The sequence below is a fragment of the Notamacropus eugenii genome, chromosome 6, assembly GCF_028372415.1.
Source record: "Notamacropus eugenii isolate mMacEug1 chromosome 6, mMacEug1.pri_v2, whole genome shotgun sequence".
Taxonomy (NCBI): Eukaryota; Metazoa; Chordata; class Mammalia; order Diprotodontia; family Macropodidae; genus Notamacropus; species Notamacropus eugenii.
The window spans coordinates 197,560,675-197,584,579 of record NC_092877.1 but is presented as its reverse complement, the minus strand read 5'-3'; the positions used below and the strand labels follow the sequence as shown (position 1 = coordinate 197,584,579).

Sequence of the window (23,905 nt, the reverse complement as noted above, 5' to 3'; positions counted from 1 at the left end):
ATAAATATGAAACCTAAAGAAATCAAAAAGCAGGACAAATCAACTATTTACAGGTCAAATATAATGATATTTTAGGATTCTGAAACTCAGACTGTAATAGTTCCATGTTTAGATAATATATGCCACTTTTGTTGTTATTTGGATTTCATTAATGATATCATTGAATCTCAAGGTTATAATATTTTTTTTAAATTGGAAATTAACTTTTTCATTCAATTAAATGTTTCTGGCACTATACAAATGTGCAACCAGTGCTCCCCAAAGACTGCTAATTATAGCAACTAAAGCTCTCCTCCCGTGGCAATTTGTCCAAACCACACATGAAAAAATGTGTATTATCTTTGTGAGGATTGGAGGGAATGTAATTTGATTTCTCTATCCTCTGATGTTTTCTATAACTTGTATTTTATCCTTTTGCTTAAGGTTTCAAAGCCAACAAACCCAATAACTTAGGGATAAGAGAAGACAGAAAAAATAAATGATATTGTTTCCGAGGTATTAAAGGTAAGCCTGGCTATCAGAGTCGCATGGCACTAGCGAATTGTAATCAGGTACTTTGACTTAACACTGTTTTGTTTTATAATAAGAGTGGTTGCCATATGTTGGAAACCCTATCTATCGGTATCTTAGGGGCTTCATACCTCTGTAACAAATCCGAAAACTCATTTCATAATTCCTTAAATCTACCCATTGTAATGTAGCTCCACTAGTGTAAATCCACATCAAACTTTCCTCATGAATGTGGCTAGAAGATTACGGATATTATCACTGGAAGCAAAAGGGAAGCAGTGAATTAGAATGCAGTGGATCTAGCAAAATAACTTTCACCAAATCTTATTTTAATGCATAGTTTACAATTTTATTTTACTCAGCATGGAACTGATTGAAAGCATATGATCCCTCTCATAAAGTATGTTTCCCTCAAATAGATGCATTGTTTAAAATACTTACCTTCTCCAATACCCCCCAAATCAGAATTGCAATGTAGTCAATGTGATAGTTATTTAATGATGGCAGAGGATTCATAATTTTCTATTTTTAGATAGAACATTTTACAGTTATATATTTTGCTTGATGCAGCAACTAAACATAAATTCACTAAAGAAGCAAATCCAGCTTCACCTTTTCTGAATATTACCTTCAAAAAATGTCTACTGAGGTTGATACAATATCATACCATTCACCATCTAGACTAGAGATTCTTTAGGGGTTGTACCTTAAACTATGACACACAACCAGACTCACTGTTTATTTAATCAGAGTCTTTATTTTAACTGATGGTATTGGGAATAGTACTGTACTGCTCAGTGGTTACTTTCCTCTGGCAACTTATTTGAAAAAATAAAAAAGGACTCAACCTTCTTCTGTTGCATATTGAAATTTTCCATGTGCTCATTTTCTTCTTGGTATCAATCATGGAGAATAGGAGTGGGAATGGGAGGGGGGGTGGGAAAGTTGTAAAAGAACAGATTGATATTCTCCATCCCTGAAAATAATGACAGAATTAAATGAAACTTATGATTTTAATTTACAATTCATAACTAATAGTGTTGTGTACAGGATGCCAAAAGAGCCAGTCAATTCAATCAAGAAATCAATCAATTTAGTGTAGAGAGAGACAATCAGTTTTAAAAAAAAATGATATTATACAGAACAAAAAAGAGAATAAGGAAAGAAAAGTCTATTCCTTTTCCAACTGACTGTTCTAGTGTTAGGATAGATACAGCTGAAAATAAATGTGAATCTGAATCAACAAAGTAGTAAGTGGTTTGTAGCCCTTGTTTTAAACTCTTGAGGAAAGTATTTGAATCTCTAAATAAATCCCAGTTTTTTGAGTCAACATACTGAACATTAAACATTAAAACATAATTTGATAAACCATTGTTCCTTTGGGTTTTTGTTTTTGTAATGTTGCAAGGATACCAATAGCTTTTATACATATGAAAAAGGCCACAAAGAATGTTGGTGAAGGGGCGTGGGGAAGGGGAGAAGTAACAGTACTGCAAAAGTAAAAGTACCTGGCCTTTGATATAAAGAATATTTTAAAAATTAAACATAGTGTTGTTGTATTCATTACTTTATTGATGGAATCAACATGAACAATAGTTGGGTTTTCTTTTTCAAATTTTACCATCAGTAAAATTGATATGATAGATGTGAATCTGTGTGCACTTATAAACACATTATACTAATATATTTGCGGAAATAACATCTCTAAGTAAATTCCAACACAGTACAATAGAAATGGCAATTAAAAGGAATTTGCTCACTGCCTATTTTCCCTAATTTCTTTTTATCGTTTTTACATCCCTACCACAAAATAATCTGAGTATTATATTCCTTAACTTCATTGTATGTGAAACTGAATGGGAGATGGATTTCTTTTAAATTAAAATATATCTTTTCCTTAAGGTCAGTTTTTGTTAGCCCAAAGTATTATTTTTAAAAAGGTAATTTATTGGAAGAAGGAAACTAGAAATTGAAGCAATAGAGACATTTAAAATGTATAAAGAGATGCATGAAAAAACGTCTTGGAAGCTTCAGGGAATCTCGCGGGTAGCCTCCTCGTTCTGGCTGCCCCTAGTGGATCTGGAGCTACCAGCGGCGTCATGCGGGGCACTGGAAGAGCCAGCACCAGAATGGCACAAGTGCGGTGGCCCTGCCCCGCGCAGGAGGCGTCCGCCAGCTCATCCTGGACGTGCGGCCAGTCATGGAGCCCTCCATGGCCAGCTCCCTGCAGATTCGCGGGAGGAATTCCCTTAAGGATTGTGTGCTTCCTCATATTCAGCAAAACAGAGAAGAATGTGGCGTTCAAGGCTATTCGGTTTCCTGGGGGCCCTACTCTGACCCTCCGTATCACCAAGTACCCCTTGGTGCAGGACGTTGTGTCCTCGCTGTCCAACACGGGATGCATGAGAAGCAGGTCTCACACCCACTGCTCTGGGTGCTCCACGGCTTTGTTCCCGATGGACTTCACGGGAAACTTACCGCCTCCGTGTTACAGAACACGTGTCCATTCATCTACGTGCATAAGGTGAACCTGAACTGTGCGAAGCTTTGCCTTCTCCTCAGCCGTGACCCCGACTCCGGGAAGCTCCAGCTCCAACACCGCAACCTGAAGGTTGTTCTTGTGGGCGCCAGTCGGGGATGAAGAAGCATATCCAAGAGAAGTTTCCAAACATGAGCCGATGGGAGGATGGCAGTGAGCGGCTCGCCATGGGTTCAGGGGTGTCTGAGGGAGGGACAGCCAGAGGGAGAGCGCGGCGTGACTGCCCTGCCACAAACCTGTGCTGGCGGTAGGAACATGAAGGCTGAGCAGCGTGCAGCGGGCTTACTGAGATGGGCCCCCGGATGGCCATGCAGCTCATCCAGATTCAGGAGGGGATGGAAACGTCCTCTACCACAGCCTCGTGCACAAGTCTGAGGAGGAGCTGAGGGCCACCGTCCACCAGAGAGCAGAAACCGAGGCAAGCAGGAGCAGGACATCAAGCTGGAGGCCCACCGGGAACGGAGCCTAGAGGGTATGCAGCGTGGAAAGACCCCAGGTGTGGACAAGAGAGATGGGGACAGTGATGTAGAGGACCCTGGGCAGCCCACGTGTGTGATGAGGGAGAAGATGAGGCAGAGGATTTTCGACTAGCAGTTTGTGAAGAGCCAGATGAGGACACGTTCCCAAAGGTGACACAGAGATGAAACAAGCAAGTTCCCTGGACAGCCAGGGAAAGGCAGAGGTCGGCATCCACAGGGAAGATTCCGAGCAGCCAAAGGCAAATAGCCCAAAGGAGCCACAACTCACCCCTTCCCTCTTGGACAAGCGCTGGGAAGGGCCCACCACAAGTCCTCAGCAGCAGCAGAGTCTGTGATTAGTCTCAGCGATAAAGTGATGGCCCATTTTTTCTCTTCTGGGGAGGGAATAAAATACATTGACCCTTGTGGCTTCTGAGGACAAGGCTATTTCCTTTCCCACCCTTCACCCCCATACTACACTAAATGTAGTCTGTAAGGCTTCACCTGGGAGAAAAGGAGGAGGGGAGCTTGAAGTGTAAAGTCTCCTGTTTTGTCTTGGTTGTGAGAGAGGGTAGTCACCTTAGTGAGCATTATTGGGAGCCATCACTGACACAGATTGTGGCCTAGTTAATAATCTATTGAGGCTGGAGCAGTTCAAAGAGTTGGTCTCCAGGGAGGAAGCCACTTGAGTAAGAGATGGCCCAGTATGCAGTGTGAACACCCCCCATCCCCTCATTGCTATCATGGGAGCAAGTGTTTGCTAGCCTGGCTCTTAGGTCCCAAAGAAGAGTAAGCAACTAAAGGGGAGTGCTTTGTCTGATAAGTTTTTGAATCACCAACGGTGAGTCCAGAGAATCCAAGACAATTCCCACTTACCTAGCCATTTCCCTAAAAAATATTAGGGCTCAGAAAGTGGTCTTGGCTGGAATGGAGTCTAGATATACAGGTGATCAAAAGTAATGGTTTGTGCTTTTACATCTCCAATAAAGAAGCAAATACAGTCCAAAAAAAAAATTCTTCGTTGATGGATAGATAGAATAAAGGAACAAGTGGTTTCTTTCCATCTGAATTCAGTTTTGTTTTTGTTTTACCAGAGGCAACTAGTGGTACAGTGGATAGAGCTGTGGGCTTGGAGTCAAGAGGAGTTGAATTTAGATCTACTCTAAAATGCTATGTGACCCTGGGTAAGTCACTTAGCTTCTCTTTACTGCCATTTCCTCAACTGTACAATAGAGATAATAATCATACCTACCTCCCAAAACTACTGTGAGAACTGAAAGAGATAATTCTTATGAAGTGTTTAATACAAATTTCTGGCACATAGTACGTACTTGATACTTATTCCTACCCCAATCACCTATGATGAGAAGTAACTGTGCCTTTCTTTGAATATCTAATTTTAGGAATACAGAAATAATTTACCTCTGATCTGGGCCTAGAGAACAGGGACAGTGACAAAGAAAACATATTTAAGAGGCATTAGAACTACAATGCAAATGATGTTACTTGGTTTCATATTTTAGGATGATACAACCCAGAATCAGATAAATCAAATAAATATAATATATGTTGTCTTTATTCCCCGTTTAAATGTATGAGGTCAGATCCATCATATTTATTTTCATTTATATCACTAGCACTGCAGCATCTCGCCTGGAATCTTGGCTCTGAGGTGCCATGCCTTGAATTCTTGGGTCTCACATAGTAAAAATAAAATGCATTTCTACATCTCTCTGTATATCTATCTCTGTCTTGCTTTGCTTATGTGATAATGTCTAACATAGATGTAGAGCTTTTAACTTTTATTTATTATTATTATCATTTATTGTTTATTTTATTAATGTTATCATAGAATTATAGATTTAGAACTAGAAACCACTTTAGAGGTTATCTAATCCAGGCTCCTCATTTTTATAAATGATAAAACTGGGACTCTGAGATGTTCAAGTTCACATATGTAATTAGTAAAAGGGCTGAGACTTGAAATGGAGTTCCTTTACTCCAAACTCAGCCCACATTCTCCTGTAAGAAGCTAAAATAAACTTCCTTATATTGTGAAACAGATAACTCACATATGTAAATGCTCTTCTAAAGAAGTGCAGTTCCATATGCCAAGTCTAATGTCCTTTCATGGATTAAATGCACTGAAGACTGGTCTTACATCTAATATCTATCCTTAATACAAATAAACATCCCCATAGCAATGCCTGCTAAACATAAACAATGAAGCACAAAGAAGTTTATCAAAGAGTAAATTTTATTACTTAGATGGAGTTTATGTAATTAACTTTGTGGATGCTACTGGGTAAGGGAGAAGAAATGAATGATATTGTTGTTTCATAACTTAGGAAGCAGACCAGGACAGAGCTTTAGAGAAATGGAGCTTCCCAGAGAAAGGTGGAATTTCTATACAAGGATGAATTTTATTCACCTGCCTTTCCCCCACTAGCAGCCCCAGTTTCACTTGAGAGTGCACAGAAAGTGTGTCAGTGTCCTTAAGAAAAAATAATAAATTCTACTTTGAATCTCATTGTCTGGAAAAATAGGTACGTCAAATTTTCACCCCTTAGTCATGCTTCTACCTTTAAGGAATGTCTAAGAGCATTTAGGGGTCCTAACAATGATTTCAGCTCCCTCCCACTGATGCTGTTCCCCCAATGGTAGGGGTTGGTCTCCTGTGACCCAGTTCCATTTAGCCACTAATAATTGGATTAGTTTTTATAAAAGAATATTTACTTCCCAAGGAATAATGACAAATATCAAAACACTCCGTAATGCATGTTGACTGCAGCATCCCGCCTGGAATCTTGGCTCTGAGGTGCCATGCCTTGAATTCTTGGGTCAGGTGGGGATCACTGCAGGCATCCAAACTGAGAGGGAACACAGAACAAAAGCAAACACCTCTAGGCTCATTTCTTAGAGCTGTATAAAAGAGATGGAATATAGAGAAAGGAATCTTTCCCCTCTTACCACTTCAGTTCATAGTACTCTCACTGAGGGGTGGTGAACTGTGATCTCCACCCTCTGGATACAGCAGGAAAGAACTCTCAAGAAAGAATGCAAAACAGAAGGAAAGACTCTCTCATTTTAACCAGTTTTAAATGCTCAGCCTTTCCAGCTACTTGGCCAATCAAAGGTTTCCTCATCCAAATATTAGGGGACAGACACAGACTGCCTCCATCTTGTAGACCTGTGCATGCACAGGAAAGTCCCTTTCCAAAGGGAAACTAATTGTTGCTTCATGGGAGATTTTATGATCAAGTGTTGAAAAGGGTACCTGAGATATCTAGTTCACTCATCTTTCAAATAAGCAAACTAAGGGCCAGAGAGATTAAATGATTTGTCTGAGATGGGGAGAAATCATGAGTAATATCCCCAAACAAAATTACTTAAATCCATATTGTTTCCTTTTACTGCATTATAAAATGTCCACCTTTGCCACACAGAATAACACCAATTTTTTCTGAGCAATTTGATTTCCCTTAACTGAATGTTTTCTTAATCATTTGACTAGCTATTTTGATATTTTGTAGACAATGGCATAAATGAGGAGATGGAAATTGTGTCTGTAATTATTTTGAGGGCTGGGAAAATTATCAATCCATCCTTTCAGAAGGAAAGAAGGAAATAAACATTTATTACATTTCTAACATATGCCAGGTATTATGTTAAGCACTTTATAAATATCAAATCATTTGATCCTTGCTACAATAGTACCTATCTGTGACGTAGGGATTATTATTATTATTCCCATTTTAAAGTCAAAGAAACTGAGGCAAACAAAGGTTAAGCTACTTCTCTAAGGTCACACAGCTAGTAAGTGTCAGGTCATATTTGAACTCAGGTCTTCATGAGGATTAACATTTTATTCACTGCACTACTTAGCTATTTAGATTTCTTTGACTGGCACAAATGATAAAATTCTAGATTAAGAAAGATCACATATATACACATAATATTTGTCATATTATATGTTTATCTATCATATATTCATATACTACATGTCTTATGATCTATTATGCCATGCTGCCTCTGATATTTGGTCATATCATATACACATACATATATACATCTCTATTACATATTTAACTGCATCTATATCTTTACTTCTATATAGCTCTATATTTCTATATCCATCTCTACCTCCATAGCTATCTATATTTGCATCTCTTTATCATATATACTTATATCTATATATATGGCATCTAGAGAGGTCTTCTAGAGAGGCATCTTCAGGCTCAAGAAGACTTGAATTCAAGTCTTGCTTTTGACACACACTGGCTTTATGACCTTGGGGAAGTCACTGAATGCTCTAAGTAAATCTCTAAGATTATAGGTTGCTGAACAGATGCAGCATTGATAGACTAAATTCACCCAGAACTCTCAAACCAATGAGATTATAGGTCTGTTTTTTATCTCAGTCTATAACTATATTGATAGAGATAGAGATAGAGATGGGTGGAGATATACATACATATATATACATATATACCATATCTGGTTGATGTAAAGCATATATGATATACACAGTCATAAGTTGACATCATATACAGACATACATAGATATATAGAAGATTGAGAAATGTATGTGTACACACCCACACATCAAGGTAGATTAATATAGATATAATTTATTGTACAAGATTTCAAGACCTAGTGATCTCTTATCATTTTCCTTTTAAGTGTGGCTTGAGTTCCTACAAACTGGGAAAAGAATATGCTTTCTTTCTTACCATTTAACTACCCAGTTCCTATTCTACTCCTGCCTCAAGTCTTTACCCACCTAACCAGCAACTGGGATGCTCCCAGTCATGTGCTAAGAAAGGTTTAGCTGTTTGATTCAGAGTCAAACAATAATATTTAAGTTAATTAAATAAGTGAATGAAACCTTTTCTCCCCATTAGTCTGATCAGAGGAATACATATCGACTCTGTGAAAAGAAGCCAAGGGTTCTCCCTCTGTTTCTTCACCTTCAAAGTTTGGGACAAGATTCCAAATTGTTTCTCTTTGTTCAGAGTGGACTGAATAGAAGAAAGGCAGTGATTTTTCCACTATGCAGGAACCTTCTCACATCCCTTCATTCATACAATTGGACCTCATGACCACTTCGTGTCTAAATTTATACCTTATTTTATAATGGATGATTTTGACATCTATGTTTTTAATTTCTTTTATTTGATAAAACTTTTTTTAAAAAAAATGTTCTTGTGAAATCCTTTCATCTTTAGTCTAGATAAGACAGGGAAAAATAGGTCTTTTAGGAACATATGTTAGTCTCCATTTCTTACTGTAGTCAACACACCCTTTGGTGGGCAGATGAGGTCACTGGTGTGCACGGTGCAGACTAAGATAATGTGATCATATTTCATGTCATTGTGTCTGTTTAATGAATTCTGCCACCACTTAGGTGCAGGACAGAACAGATATTGTTGGAGAAATACAAAGGCATTGTTCTTTTGTCTTTCTTCACAAACTATCAGACTCTATTACTGAAAATTAAAGTTCTGTGTAATTCTTATTCAGAGATAATTAGTGGGCAGCTTTGTATTGTGGGGGGATAATGGGACTAATGGGTAGGTTCAATTAAGTGCAGAAAGGTCACTTTCTGAACTCTGTTCTTAGGGCCAGACCCTTCACCAGAATACAATGCTGCAGGGAAACTGTCATGTTTTTACCTGCTGTGATTTTTTAAATACCCAGAATTAAACGAATTATTTCAATCCCCCTTTCACAGATTTTTGGAAGAAAAAAAATGCCAAATAAAAAAACACTGTAAGTCATTAGAAATAAACTATGACTTCATTAGATTGTTGCACATAACAAGATTACAGAAGAATGTGTCAATAATTGGCAAAAGGTTGATCTTTCATTAATTAACACCTTTCAATGAATACAAACTTGTTATCCTCACATTTTATAGGTGAAAAATTAGCATTAAAATGAAACCTGCCATTTAAAAACCATTGTCAATTTGCCAATTTCTAAAAATGACACTTTTCCAAATATTGTTTGCTTTAGAGGTGCAAATTTTTTAAGTCTATAATTTAATTCACATTTTGTCTGAACAAGAGGAAAGTATTAAAAAATTCAATACCTGCTACATTATTCACTAAGGAAATGTATGATTAGTGGAAATTAGTGCACAATTTTTGATTTGCTTTCTTTTTTATCATCTGCCATCAGAGGAACAGTTCACAAATGTTTGTCACCTACATATCATTTAAGTTACTTATTTTCACCTGGAAAAAAATAGAACTGGCCATATAAAGAGCATGTTCCAACAACAGATTGAATTAAGTCTGAGGGGAAAAAAAATGGTGACATTTAATTTTCAAAAATATGCTTTCTATTTTGATGAGGATCACAAATTTATCATAAGCAAAAATTACAGAGGTTGAGAAATTAATATGGTATTTTTAAAAATCTACATGAGAGGGAATAGTTATTACTTGGATTGCTCAAAATTAAAAAAAATCTCTAGAGAAATAACATTTTTCCTTACTGCTCAAATGATAATGCATCTTTTGTTTTAATAGAAAGACTTATACATTGACTATGATATTCTATATGAGAAATTATTATGCCAGGATTAACTTGACTGCAGTAAGGCTTTGATGTGTTTATTTGTTTTTGGACAGGCATGACAAGTAAAATGTGGAAATGCCAAATTTAATATTAGATCTTTTTCCAAGAGAGATTTTTGATATAATAATGAAATTTGTTATTTGTTATTTCATTGTAGACAACTTCAAATTGTTAGCTTTTTAAACATTTTTTCATTCTATTGTTCATCAATCAATCAATCAAGGAGTGAGGCAATCCATATTGTTGCTGGAAGCTATTTCCCTTTAGTGTACAGGAACCTCCCTTAAACTTAAATGGGTAACTAATAAGCTCCAAATTTGTATAATCTTTGCTCATTGATCCATGCTTTACAAATGTAGTGTTTATTTGTGGTCATAGACACTTGTAGATTAGTGCAAAGATACAAAGTTCCGACTTCAGAAATGTGTAGTTTACAAAACAAACCAAATTAAATAAAAAAGTTATTTTGCAATTTACTTATTCTGCTTAAAACAAACAAACAAAAATGATCTCACCACATATTTCAGAAGAAAAATACTGTAATGAAATTTGGTGGTCTTTCAAAGAAGAGTTGCAGGCTTTTTAAATGCCACTTTATTTAAATTTTTATTTATATTTATTTATTTAATATATATTTTTATTTAAATAAATTTATTTATTTAAATTTAAATATTTATGACAGCATGGTATGGAAAACTGGCCTTGAAGTTAGAAGGAGCCCAGGAAAGGACCCTCGTCTGGCATATGCTGTGGGAAAACCACTTTACATCTAGGTATTCCTAGGCAACTTTCTTAAGGCTTCAAGTTGTAGAAAAGATGCCATGTAGTCTTGACAGAGAAAGCTTCCTTACCTGCCAGTTCCCTATAGCAATAAATCACAGGTCTAATATGTATCTCTAGGTCCTTGAGAGTTAAATTGAGAACTTGGTGCAGAAATTAATGAATATGGGTAAAAATATTTCTATCCATCATAGGCTATGCACAAAAACTTTTCATTTGAATCATGCTAATATTTATATACCTACCCTTTTCTTATCTTTGTTAATTACAGTAGGCATTACTATCCTTCTAGGCATCAAGACTGACAATCTTTTAACCACATTCAATTGTTCAATCTCCCTTAATACTTCTTTCCCATATTATATGCAATCAGTTGGCAAGTCTTGTCAATTCTTCCTCTACAATACCTCATGAATCCATCTTTTCTTCTATTGTATAGCCACCATCTTAGCTCAAGAGCAACTAGGTAGTACAGTGGATAGAATTCTGGGCCTGAAGTCAGAAAGAATCTTTCTGAGTTCAAATCTGACATCAGACATTTAGTAGATATGCTTCCCTGGGAAAGTCACTTGATACTGTTTGACTCAGTTTCCTCATCTGTAAAATGAGCTGGAGAAGGAAAATAACAAATCACTTCAATATCTTTGCCACAAAAAAAAAAATTGGGTCACAAAGAGTGAGACATGATCTTCCCCATCCATTGATAGGTCTGCTCATTAAGGGAAGCTTGATTGGGGAGGCCCATACCTTTTATTAATTTCTAATGGATGGGGAAGATATTTAAATTTTGTTAGCATTACACATTATCCCCATTTTATAGTTGAAGAAAGTGAGATTAAGTAATTTGCACAGGACCATACATCTAGTAAGTGTCTGAAGCTGGATTTGAACTCATGTTTTCCCTACTCCAGGCCTAGAGTTCTATCCACTGCACTACCTAGCTGTCCTCTAGTTTATGTAGCTCTGTATGATGCACAAAGCACTAAGAAAATTGTATTTTTCATTTTAATTGACTCATTAGTTTTCTGTGGATAACTCATTAGGAATAGTTAATCCAAATGAAAGTTTAGAAACCCTTCTAGCTAAACTAATTTGATGACACTTTTTCTATATATTTTTTTAACTTTCCTCAAGTTTAATTTGTAGGATAATTAAATGGAAAGTATGGCATTCTTGAAATCAGAAGACCTGCATTTGAGTCCTGCCCATCCATCTGCTAATTATGTCGCCTTGAATAAGTCACTTGATACTTCTCCACCTCAGGACACCCATCTGCTTAGATATGGGGACCAGACCTTTGATTTTATCACTGTGGGAACATCTAGGTGAGGAAACTCCCTTTACCCCTCCCTTTACCATCTTCTCTGACACTTGGAACCTTACAGTTTGCCTCAATTACTAAGAGTTTAAATGACTTCTTCAGGGTCACACAACCTTTTTATGTGTGCATCATATGCGTCATAGATGAGACTGGAACCCAAACATTCCTGGCCTCGAGACTGGCTTACTATCCACTGTGTCATACTGCCAGTCTGAAATGAGTAAATATATCTCTTATCCCACAGGACTGTGATGATGAAAAAAAAAAGGCACAGAGAGAGAGATAAAGAGAGAGACAGACAGAGACAGAGACTCAGAGATAGACAGAGGGTCAGAGACAAAGTGACAGAGAGACAGAAACAGAGGCAGAGAGACAAAGATTCAGAGGGACAGAAATAGAGAGACAGACTGAGACACAGAGAAACACACAGAGAGACAAAGATAGAGACAGAGAAACAGGGATGGAGAGAGAGAGAATATAAAATCTAACTTTGTAAACTTATAAAAATTATTATTGTTGTTGGTATTCTGTGGTTATATTTTGGAAAAGGTAATTTTCCTGATATTTGCCATAAGTGGCCACTTATGTGCAATATATTATACCTGCAAGGTTCATTTTGTGAAAATGCATTCTATATATTGCAGATTAATTTAATAATTTTAAATATTCTAAAACTGTCCTAAGAGATATTGCTTCCAAAATGGAGCTACTTATTCAGGTAAATCAAAATTGCAGCATGAAAGGCATTTCATCTTAAGAGTTCCTATCACAATATAATGCACTTAAAGGGCGTTAAAAACCTCATATAAATATTAGATGTGAGCTATTGTGTTTCTTTGTTCGATAGTACACTTAAAATAGCAAGAGTTATCATTTAAAATATTCATTTAATTAAACATAGATTTTGTATTTTTAGAGGTTTGTGTCGTTATTTTTTAACTTGTAAATTTGTTCTTTCACTGTTTCTTCTCCCTAATAGTAACAGTAAAAACAGTTTTTTTATATGAAGAATTTAACAACTTTTAAAATAGCTTGGGGAATTTTGTTACTTAAAGATGTAAAAAATGAGTCATTTATCTGAAAAAAATAAGCTCAGAAAGAAATATATGATTACTAAAATTTTAATGTATTGGTGCATTATTTATAGAATAATTTTGTTCTGAATTATGTCATATTTTTTTTCTGGGATTTCTTGATCGTGCATTTGGTTAATTTATCCAATATTACAAAAACCATGGTTTAGAAAATAAATAAAAGTTGGTGAAATTTTGACCTCCTTACTTTAGAATTGAATGTCTAAGTATAATTCTGGTAAAAATTAGCAGTTTATCCACCTAGTGTTTGGTGACTGAAATCTCATTTCATCCAAGAAATCAAGCAGACACCTATAGTGCTGTCAAATTAAGTAGTTCTGGCCTAGACAGATTAAACTGATGTGCACGATACGCAATTTCAAAAGAGAAGCATTATCGAATGAGGTATTTGTAAAAGAATTACTGCAGGACCTAGCACATAGTATGGTTGTTGCTGTTTATTTGTTTCAGTCACATCCAACTCTTTGTGACAACATTTGGGATTTTCTTGAAAAAGGTACTATACGGATTTACCATTTTTCTTCTCTAGCTCAATTTATAGATGAGAAAACTGAAGCAAACAGTGTCAAGAAACTTGCCCAGGGTCACACAAGTGTCTGAGGTCAACTAAGAACTCAAGAAGATGAGTCTTCTGCACATTCCATTTAGCCACCCTCAATACCCTAGCACACAATAGGTGCTGTAGAAATGCTTTCTCTCTTCTCCCCTACCCTAGATGTATACAGATTCAGGCCAGCACTTCTCAGAAGCTGTTTCCACAGGATTTTCCACAGATATTATCTGTGGAGGGTTTGGAAATGGTATCACTGACATTACTATACATGTGGTAGGATGAAAGTCACAGTAGCCTAAAACTCTGTACAGACTTACAAGAAGTAAATAATTATATTTTATGTGCAGGTTAAAAGCAATGCGATCTGATGTACTTTCTCCCCTAAGCATGATCAATCATATACTCATTTATTATGATCCAAGCCCTCTGATGCTATCAGAAAGCAACCAGTGCCAAGGAAATAGTACAGTATTTGGAGTCAGAAGACCTAGGATCAAATGTCAGTTGTACCACACATGTGACTAGAAGCAAGTTACTTGCATCTCTGGATCTCTTTTCTTTTGCCTGTGAAATGAAACAGATGGACTAGTTAAGCTCTAGTCTATCCCAGTTGCAAATCTAAGACAGGACCAAGGCTGAGCTTCTGAGGTGTTATACTGGTTTTTGTGCAAAGCGGGAATGCAACTTTTTTTATCTCACTTTTATATCATTGCTGATACATTACCTGACTGGACTAGGAAAGAGTACTAGAAATGGAGTCAATGACTCAATTGATTTAAGTTTATTTTTCCATTCTGTCAAATTAATTAATCAAAATTGCCAAATTTTCCCAAATTGGTGATAACTTTTAAAAATAATAAAATGTTATCAGTCCTATTTAGATACAAGAACATAAGAAATGCCATAACATGGCTGATGTGAAAATATATTTTATGTGACTTCATATACATAATGGGTGTCATATATCTTGCCTTTTAAAATTGGGTACATGTCAGTGTGGAAGGAGGAAGAGAATTTTGGAACTGAGAAATAAAGATGAACCCCTAAAATTTACAACAGCATCAAAGGAAGGAAGGAAGGAAGAAGGAAGGAAGGAAGGAAGGAAGGAAGGAAGGAAGGAAGGAAGGAAGGAAGGAAGGAAGGAAGGAAGGAAGGAAGGAAGGAAGGAGGGAAGGAAGGAAGGAAGGAGGGAAGGAAGGAGGGAGGGAGGGAAGGAAGAAAGCAGGAAAAGAAAGAAGGAAGGAAGCAGGGAAAGAAAGAAGGAACAAACAAATACTACGTCAGACTAGTTTAGCATTTGGATTCTGCGTCAAGGGCTGATTAATAAAAAGTAGTTTTCGCCATGACATTCACTACAAAGAGTCAAAGAAATAGCCCAAGCACATCAAGTCTGTTAAACAAGAATCAGGATATAGATAGATAACAAGAGAACCAAAGACAGAGACAGAGAGAGACGGAGAGATACTCTAGTACCACTTACTTCTAATACTATCTATATTATCTTAGACAAATTACAGAATTACACAGAATGGAACAGCTGGAATAAAGTTGAGAAATCATCCAGTCCTGGCTCTCACTGTATGAACAAAGATATTGCAGTCTAATTTTTAAAATTCATTTCTCATGACCACACAATGTGAATTAGCAATGGAGTTTGGATCAGAACATAATGGGCATCTAATAAACGTTTATTGATGCACTTACTGACTCTTACCAGGACTTGAACCCAAACTAGTGACTCTTCCATGTGACCTTGCCATGGTTTATGCAATTGTTGCATTACGTATGTGCTCTAAAGATTCAATTTCTTCATGAGTAATGTATAAATAAATAAAAGTAATCCTACAATGGCCATTAGGGTATTGTGAAAATAAAATCAAATAACTCATATATTAAGTGCTGTAAAAGTATAAGATATTATGAAATATATGGTATTAATAAAATAATATGGATCTTTCATCCACAAGTTTATTAAAACCCTTAACAAACTTATTTATATTTTCAGATTGCATTCTCAGGGTAACATGGTCTAAGCATTTACTGCCTCCTGGGAAAATAGGTCTTCCTTTGTTATTTCAAAACTAAAAGTAAAAATTGACCCACTTAACTTTGACAGAATATTAGACTGAAATCTTGATGGAATAATCTGCACTAATGCTTAGATTTCTTTCCTGGAATTTAACAGGATTAACACCAGTTCCATGACCATATTCACTGAAAATATGTAGCAAATCAAAAATCAAACAAATAATAGATACATTGAACTGTGTTTATGATAGTGAGAGATCTTATTTTTAAAAAGTATTTATGAAGTAGTGAAATTATTTTAAAAGTTAAGAAAATGTTGACACATTTTGTTATATTACCTCCATTTCCATATATATATATATGTTACTACCTCATACCTGGTGAATCCTCGTAACAAAATATATGTGATAAAGCAATTCAATCAACAATTAATGAATCAGAAAGCACTTATTAAGTGTTAGGAATACAGATACAAGCAGGGAAGGAAAGTACTGAAGTGGTGGGGGTGGGGAGGAGTAACCTGCACCTGATCCTTCCTGCTAGAGAATGCAAACTGCAGAATAATTTTACACAGCTGACCTGGGAACCCTCTTTAAATAGAGGTACTGGGAGGTGCCATCTAAACAAAGGGAAAAGCCCCAGGGGGAGAAGATAATTCCATTATTTAAATTCCAGAGCAGGAGTGAATTTTCATGAAAAAGTTTCTGTGGTGTGGTAGAGAAAGTCAGATTAGATCTTAGAGAAGAATGAAACAAGACTGAACTTAGTACCCTCTCTAAATAAATAAATCTAACAGTATAAACAATATTCATCTCCCACCATGACAAAGAAGGAACATAGGTCAGTTGGGAGGGACAATTTTGGTCATTATAATTATATAGCATTTGTTTTCATTGTCTTTATTGTCAGAGTTTAATCATCCATATGAATTTTATGCCTTACCATATTTACTCTAAGAAGCACTTTTTTACCCTAAATGTTTTCAGTACCCAAAGCATTATGGGATCATATATTTAGAACTTTGAGGGACTTAAAATGTCATCTAGTCTATCTAACTTTTTAGTTTTTACAAATGAGGATACTGAGGCCCAGAGAAGTCAAGCCTTAATATTAGGATTCAAACTCAGATCCACTGACCAGGTATGAGATATGTGAAAATTATTCTTAATGTTTTATATTTATATCCACATTTTGACTCAGTGTTCTGATTATTATACATTATGATATTCACTGGACTTGACTTCAAAGTTACTTTTGTCAATTAATAAAAATCTATTCTGAAAGAGAAAAATAATGGCATCGTTGTAAATACTGAAAACAATGCAAACTCTGGACACAAGTCTAAAACAAAGTTACAAAAGTGTTTTGGGTAAGGACAGAATCTCAAATAAGCATATTGACTCCCAAGGTTGACTTCGAAGGTGCGAGCTCTCATTTGAATATGGAAGTTTGACTGTGCCACCTGAATGTGCCACCATTGGAATAAATCCATAGAAGATGGATTCATAAAAAGGCTACTAAGGGCAATCCAGGGATGTTTAATATATTCTCATTATGTAGAAACAAATGCCATGAAAAATAAATGTTATATACTAAATAAATGTTATATAGCACCTGCCTGATGCTTTTGTCACAGACCAAACACTTGGTTGAATGGACTACAGATGTCCAAACTTTTGCATCAGTTATTATATTTTTCACCAAATCAATCCTTAAAAGCAAACTAGGTGAATAAACCACTTCCATATCATTCATAAATGGTTTTTAAAAGAGCATTTATTTGTAGAAGAAAATGTCTAATATATTGCAAAGAAGTTAAGGTAAAGTTTCAAAGGATATAGGGTTGTATATGGTCCCATAATAAGAGAATGGTTGGGCCGTGGAAAAGTGGATAGAATCACATTAAAAGATTAAATGATTAACTGAGTTGTGGATGGCACTTAAAACTTTGATTAAACACAGTATGAAATAAAACCATTTAAATTGGATTTCTGGTGACCCAACATATCAAAAAGTCCATTAGGGACTCTGGGTTTACACCTGAGATCCTCTGCTTATAACTGCATTACCTTGGGCAAGTCATTTCAATTATCCAAATGTCAGTTTCTTCATCTGTAAAATAAAGTGCTTGGACCAGGTGAAACAAAAGGTCCACTCAACTCTGTCTTATTATAGTGTAACTATTGAAATTAAGTGTTGAATTACCAAAACTTATCTTCAAAGATAGAATTATTTTGGATTGCTAAAAGAAAGAAAAATTGGTTTAAGAGGGAATCTTTATTAAAATATTATTAATGTGAAGTTAAAAAAATCTTCCCTAAAGTTCAAGTAATTTCCCACTTTCCCCATTAGACTTCTAAAGGGGAAAAGATATTATGTTTTTCAAAGTTGTGGTTAAAGGCTTTTTATGTATTTTAACTCACTTTCTTCTTTGTCATTACCAAATTTAGCAACACTGAATGACATGGAAAAAACAAAGATTTGGTGAATATTTTCCAACTATGAGGCAATAGATGAAATTGTAAATCAACTGAAAAGCAAAATCACAGAGACGCACTTGGTTGTATGGGTAGTACAACAGGCACAAAAACAAGTAAACAAATTTCTTTTATCAATTTTAAGTTGACATTTTCCAAAAGAATTAAATGGCATTGTATTATTAGACAGGTGACACCAGTAACTATTTTTATTCATAGTTTTTTTTTAATTTTTGTAGTTTTAAATATTGTTATTGATTTATAGGACAAAAGGCATTGAAAAACCACATAGAAAAGTGGAAACATCAATAGCTTCATACCTCTGAGACTTGCAGCCTATTTGTTCATAAACAAGTCATTTAAACTCTCTTGGCCTCACTTTCCTCATCTGTAAAATAAAAAGATTGAAATAGATGGCCTCAGAAGTCTTTTTCAGCTCTGGCTATGACCATGTGAAAGTTTACTTTTACACAGGAAGGAAACATTTTTACACTGGAACTACAATGTTCAGAAAGCATTCTGCATAACTTAGATCATCTTGTTCTGAACGAACAAATATGTTACACCGGGGAAGTGATGGCAAGAGAAGACTGTCTAGCCACTTTTAAATAGATTTTGCCTTGCCTATCGGGAAAATTGAAAGAAAATCCCTAGGGTTTACTAGATCAGGTTTGGATGCTAACATGACTCATTAGGGTCAATGAACTAATTCTGTTTTGTTTTTCTCTAGACCATTATTGTCCAGCCTCTGATCCTTTTGCTGAGATTCTCACAGAAATAATACTCACTATTCCGAAAAATCCGGAGACCCTGAATTGTATCATCTGACAGAATCCCCTTGCATCCAGGAAAGTTAGAAACAGGGGGCCCCTAACCTCTCCAAACTTTTGAAATGCTGTCCAAAGTCTGAACAACTAGGTGATGGAAAACTTTTACAGCCTACATTATCACACTTTGAAATGGAGATGATGACTTTGCCCATATGGTCACCTATGAACCTACTGATATTAACCCAGATTCCATTCAAATATGGTGGGCAATTTGGAAAAATAAACAAAAAACAAAATAAACACCATATCAAAGCTGTACGTAGGGACTTTCAACATGTACTAAAATGAAAGGTTTCAAATTATTCATTGTGTAGTCTTTTCTCCTTTAAGTCAACCTACAGGAATTTCTTTAAAAGGGTACTGTTAAGTTAAACGTCTAAAAGAAACATGAATAGGATAATCTTAGAATTAAGTTGAACTGAGGAAAGAAATAAACTACTAATGTACAGCAAGTTGTGAAGGAGAAATGGAAACTTTTGACCGTAAAGCTTTCTTATCAGTACTCTCTTAATAACACCTCATTGTCCAGGGCAAGTGAGTTCTTCTTTCTATCAGGAATGATAGACTTTTTTTTCATTTCTGTAATAAAATTACCATCTTGGTGTTTAATTTGATCTTTAAAATGTTCTTCCTCTGTTGTACTCTGTGTCAATATTTTTTTCCTTTTCAAAAAACACTGACCATATGATATGCTTCAAATGGCCAAGTATTTACAATTTTCAGATCTGCCAAATAGTGCGAATCAACCTTTATAATTAAGGGTGACAAGCTGACAGGAAAAATGAATGTAAACTTGTATACATATATGAATTTTTATGTCAGATCACCGTCTGTGCACTTGTTTCCTCTTTGTCAGTAGCCGTAGGCTCATTTCTATGTGCCAGAAGCCCATTTTAGACCAAGGCCTTCAGACAGCTCCCCTTCGCCCTAGTGAATTTGCTGATTAATTTTGGATGCTCTTCTTAATTAACACCCCAAAGGATATCTAGATTCTCTAGCCTGAATTCCATGTAAAACAAGTGAATCTGAAGAATAATGACCTAGAGAGATAGGCATGCTTTGTCCGAATGACATTACAGGAACATGGGATATCTCACAAGTCAGGACTTGGTCAGGCAATGCCTAGGGAAAATGTAGGCCTTTATTCATGGCAAAATGAGATTCATATTAGTCTAATTTCATTTTCTTGCTTAAAACAAGGGATTGGGATAGATGCCACTTGACAGATGAAACATGGTACCCTTGTGCAGTTGTGGCCCCCAATGGTCTTGATTAACAATTGCACCTACCATTATGACTTGCAGGCAAATAAGTTGATGGGCAAGAAGATATGGAAGTGATTTATTAGGACAGTAAGATAAAATCAACTCTTTCACATCTCCCAAACCTAACTACATAGTCAATGTCAGAGGAGCACCACTTCCATATATGCTTTCCTAAGCTCTTCCAAAGAAGTAAGCCTTTGACATACATCAGGTTTGAAACTAAGAGATGGACAACATTTGTTTCTCAAAGAAGAAAATTCTTGGACTTTGCATCCTTTTATAAGTCCAAGAGAAGGAAACAGTAGTGCTATGTGTTCAACCAACTGTTGCTGCTCTCTTAGTTTCTTAAAACCATTTTTCCGTTAAGAATAAATTAACGAAGAAACAATGTCAGGATTTAAAGCAAAGATTCTCCGAAACTCAAAACAAATTGTCTTCCATGGTCCAGATGTGACATGCATTCAGAATCTCAAATATCAGTATGTTAGCTAAAATTCCCCACTTTCTTTCTGATCTAGATGCTCTAAACTACCCAGTGTGTGCTTTCGTTGTAAATTGCAAAGTTGAATCATCACATTTCAACTGTTCTACAAGTTGTACTCAGCCCAGAACAACCCCAAATTTAGAAAAGCATATGCTACCCTATCTGTTTTCTTTGTCAGGGAAAAAAGTCACATAAATATATTAATTCTGTTTTTCCTTCAATAACGGATTTTTGTGCCTTTCTTATCAGTTGGATCTTTAAAAAACTCTAATCTGCAGAAGTCTATTGAAATAGTTTACTCTTTATCCTTTGCCTGAATCAAAGATGACTTTCTTTTCCAGGTACTCTGTAAAAGAAACAGCAAGAGTGACAATGCCAGTGGAGGGTGGAAATGGGGAAAGTGGTGAGCATACAAACATTTGAGCCAGTTTTGACTTGCTTAAGAAAGATGAGAGGATATTAAAAGTATGCCTCATCCTTCTTAATGAGGAAATTGGCCATCATGTAGCTTCACAGATGCTTCTAGTACTATCAAAACATGTGACTTATTTTCTCTTAAGAAATGATCCAATAGACATAAAGACTGGAATTATGATTTGCTTGGTGTTGGAGACTCCAAGATGAGGAAACTGCCTTTCCCTTTTCTGCAGTTTGTAATGCAAGACAGAGACTGAAAGAACACTGAGATGTTAAGTTCCCAGGTATCACAAAGGTATTTCAAACTCAACCTGCCTAAAAAATAATTCATTTTCTTCCCTTTTCCTGACAAATTGCTAATTGCCTTATTATTCTCAAGGGTGCTGCCATCTTTGCTTATATCTCATCAGTTACCAAATTTGTTGCATCTGTCTTCAACTTTTCATTTTTCCTCTTCCTCTCCTCTCCATTCATACTGCCACTGAACTAGTATAGCATCTAGTAATGTCTCAACTGAATTTTTGGCAATAGCCTTGGAAATTTTCTCTCTTCCAAATCTCTATCCACTCCAATATATTCTCCACATGATTACCAAAGTGATTTTCCTAACATATAAATCTGAAAATAAAATCTTCCTGTTTAATAAAATGAAGTAATTCCCTCTTCTGGTATCAAATATAAAACTCTCTGTTTGGTATTTAAGTGCCTCCATACATGGGCCCATTGCTATCTTTTTACTCTTCTCAAACTTTGCACATCTTTTATGTCACCAGTCAGTAGACTAAAACATAATAGCCATTTGCCTCCATGGCTTTTCAACAAATTTTGCCCATCCTTGCAAGTTTTTATTAATCACTTCTGCCTCTTGGGTTCCCTGACCTCCTATGAAAATCAACTCAAACACATTTTGTCTACAAGAAAAGTTTCTTTATTCACCCAGCTGCTAGCTCTTTTCCATCCAAAGTTACCTGCCATATTTTGTATACTATTTATCTATCTATCTATCTATCTATCTATCTATCTATCTATCTATCTATCTATCTATCTATCTATCTATTGGAGCTCCTTGAGGGTATTTGCTTCTCATTTCTTTGTATCTCCATCATTGAGTACAGTTCTAAGTACATAGTAAGTAAGCACTTAGTAAACTTCTGTTGATTGGTAAAAATTTATGAACAGATGGCTCTCAAATAAAGAAAAGTCAATTTTTTTTAAAACTCACATGAAAATGTTGTTATTGTCAATTTTAGTCATATCTGACTCTTTGTGACCTCTTTTTTTTTTTTTTTTTTTTTTGGTGAGGGGAAGTTCTTGGCTGAGACAATGGAGTGGTTTGCCATTTCCTTCTCCAACTCATTTTACACATAAGAAACCAGCAAACAGGGTTAAGTGACTTGCCCAAAGTGACTCAGTTCATAGGTGCTAGAGTCTAGATTTGAACTTAGGTTGTCCTGACTAAAGGCTTAGCATTCTATTCACTGAGCCACCTTGCTATCCCATATTAAAAAAACACAAAAGCTTCATCTCCAATAAGAGGAGTATAATTGAAAACAGTTCTAATGTTCTACCTTATTCCTTTCAGATGGGCAAATATAACAGAAAAGGAAAATATCAATAGAGGAGATAGGAAAGAACAAGCAAACTATTGCAATGTTGGTAAAACTGTGAATTAGGTCAACAATTCTGAAAAACAATTTGGAACTACACTGAAAAGTAAAGACATCTCTTTAACACTATATTAGGCAAATATCTCAAGAACTCTAAGGACAGAGGGAAAGTATATATATATATGTATATATATATATGTATATTTACCAAAATACATATATATGCATATATATACATATATACCAAAATATTTATTGAAGTGTTTTTGTTTTATCAAAGAATTAGAAGCAAAATAATTATCCAACAGTTAAGGGCTAGATGAATACGTTGCGACATATGCATGTAATAGGCATATTATAGATTCAGAATATGTAGATAATTGGATACACTAACATGGAACAAAGTCAGTGAATTATGGCAATAATACTCTGATCATGACAATAATGTGAAGGGAAACAACTCCAAAAGATTCCAGAATTCTGACTGGTGTTGTAACCAATCATGATGTGGGACCAATGATTAAAAATATCTTCCACCTCTTTGAAGAGAAATGAAGACTCATAAAAAATCAGACATGTATTCCCAGTCATAGGCAATGTATTGATTTGTTTTGCCGGACTATCAATGTTTCTTTTGAAAGAGTACTTCTGCTGAGAAGGGCTGGGCTGGAATGTGGGTCATAGAGAGTAATAGATGGCAGGAAAAATGTTACAATATTTCATTCATTGCATGTCAAATATTCAATGTAACATTTAAGACAAATTTTCTTAAATATGTCTTAAAGTTTGTACACATTAAATCAATGAATCAATCAACATGAAATTATTAAACATCTACTATATGTCAGGCATTGCAAGGTACTAAAAATACAAAAACAGAAGTTAAGATAATCCCTGCAGTCAAGGAATTTACATTCTAGCTTAATTAAACAATTTGAAAATACATAGGTAAAAAAG

At 35.5% G+C, this 23,905-nt stretch overlaps 1 pseudogene; it reads left to right on the top strand.

Moving 5' to 3' along the window:
* The first annotated feature begins 2,671 nt into the window (after positions 1–2,671).
* LOC140511168 (suppressor of SWI4 1 homolog pseudogene) lies at positions 2,672–3,803 on the top strand (annotated as a pseudogene).
* Positions 3,804–23,905: the final 20,102 nt, after the last annotated feature.